Here is a 2,500-nt window from a genome sequence, read left to right as displayed (position 1 = left end):
ACACACACACACACACACACACACACACACACACACACACACACACACACACACACACACACACACACACACACACACACGTTACTGGAGACGTAATTACTTTTAAATCCTTTAAAGACTACGACGCAAAATATGTTGTAATATCCGTCTTGTAGATGTGGATCTCAGACAAGGAAAAAGCCAACTCGTAAGAAAGGCACAGAAAGTGATCAATATTCCGAATTACTTCCAATCTTTAACTACATTTGGGTTCGGGAAACTTCCGAAGCGTTAATGGTCTTACCCGAATTTAGTCCTCGGATTTTTATTTATTTTTTATTAGATTTTGATGATGTGTCTTTCCCATTTTCCCACTTTCACATTTTATGGAATCATTGGTTTCGGATTTAGTGTAGTAACATAGCTATTAAAACTATCATCAGTACGTACTATTACTATTATTATGCCTACTAATATCAGCAGTTATTGTTCTACTACTGTTACTATTACAGGCTGAACACTGTAACCCAACAAGCTCCAGACATAAAACCACCGTAGAAAAGACAGAGATAAAATTATGCAAACTATATAACCCAAGGTATTGATACAAAATCAACTACCGTAAATCACCTATAGCAGAGATAAACAAAACAAGGTGTTCGAAGAGGTATCACAGCTGGGCAATCAGCTGGAGTGAAGATTGGCGACGACCTGATTCGAATCACTCGTCCGAATCATCGAATGTAAAGGAGCTTAAGGTCGGTACTATTACAAGTGGAAGGATTAGGGAGAGCTCAGTGTGGCATTGTGTGTCTTTAACGTTTAAAATTATGATCGTGCAATGGTATTCGCTCAATTTAATTGCGAATTAAAATGAACTTCGACAAATTATTATTATCATCATTATCAATATTATCATTGTGATTACTTATCTGTCTTTATCTATCTATTTATGTGTTTATTCATTTATTTCTTATTAATATTATTATCAATATTATTGTGATCATTATTTTTGTGCATTGACCAAAATGGTTTCGCTTTGATGGCTGTCAAGTACTTCTAATGTTGAAAATATGTCAGCAAACGATGCTTCCACAACACCTTTGTATGTATATATCTTCTATCTATCTATCTGTCTATCTATCTATGTGGTTATATGTGTTTGTGTATGTGCGTGTACCTTGTTGTCTTTTCTCTCTCCTCTCTCTCTTTTCGCTCTAGTTCTATGAGTCTCATATACATATGCGTACGCACACACACACACACACACACACACACACACACACACACACACACACACACACACACACACACACACACACACACATATGTATATATTAATTAATCAATTTATACATATGCATATATGTATATAAATATATATATATATATATGTATTTATATAAACGTAAGTGTATGTATATATATACACACACATCTCTCTCTCTCTCTCTCTCTCTCTCTCTCTCTCTCTCTCTCTATATATATATATATATATATATATATATATACATATACATACACATATACATATGTTTACACACACACACACACACACACACACACATATATATATATATGTGTGTGTGTGTGTGTGTGTGTGTGTGTGTGTGTTTGTGTGTGTATAAAAATATGTATATATATACTAAGTATTTCTCTCTCCCTCCTGTCCTCCCGTTCCTCTCTTTCCATCCTTTTACTCATCCTTCTCTCTACTTACCTATCTCTGTCACTCTCTCTCTCTCTCTCTCTCTCTCTCTCTCTCTCTCTCTCTCTCTCTCTCTCTCTCTCTCTCTCTCTCTCTCTCTCTCTCTCTCCCTCCCCCTCTCTCTCTCTCTCTCCATCCCCTTACTTTTTTTCCCCTCTCCCCACTGCGTTATTTCCGCCTTTTACTGAATTTCGGCAAAGCGCCAGTCATTCATTCTGCTGATTCATGTTTATCCGGCTGTCGGGCTATCTATCCCGGTGTTTCTGTCATTTATCTATTTTTTCTTATCTGTCTTTTTTTCCGTCCCTCTTCCTTTCTATTCTATTTTCTTATCATTTTGTTTTCGTTTTTTTTTAATCTCTGATATTCCCTGTCTGTCTTTTTGTCTGTTTTCTCCTTTCCTTCCTTTTTCCTCCCCCTCTCTCTTAGCTTCTCTCTCAACCTCTTTTATTTCCACGTCATCAGTAGAATCACATTAATTTCCGAACTTGCAATAAAGATGCTTGAAATTAAACAAACACATTGATATATGAACTCTAATGGGCACAATTATCAACCTTGACAGCACATCTGCGGACTAATTGGCAGTTGATAATCGGGGAAATTAATAGATCAGTGAGTATTTACCCTGTCATATCGAAGGATGTGCTAATGTCAAGTCTGGAAGACTAATGAAACATTTTCATCATTTGCAGATGCAGCTGTTCATTGGCTTGCACTAACTAATATACCGTGACCACACAATAGTATTTATTCTTACCCATGCGTATTCTCCAACAATCTCTCTCTACTGATGCTTACCCAAAAGTAATG

Source organism: Penaeus chinensis, chromosome 37 (assembly GCF_019202785.1).
Source record: "Penaeus chinensis breed Huanghai No. 1 chromosome 37, ASM1920278v2, whole genome shotgun sequence".
Lineage (NCBI taxonomy): Eukaryota > Metazoa > Arthropoda > Malacostraca > Decapoda > Penaeidae > Penaeus > Penaeus chinensis.
The sequence above is the reverse complement of the archived record's forward strand: the minus strand, read 5'-3'. Positions refer to the sequence as shown.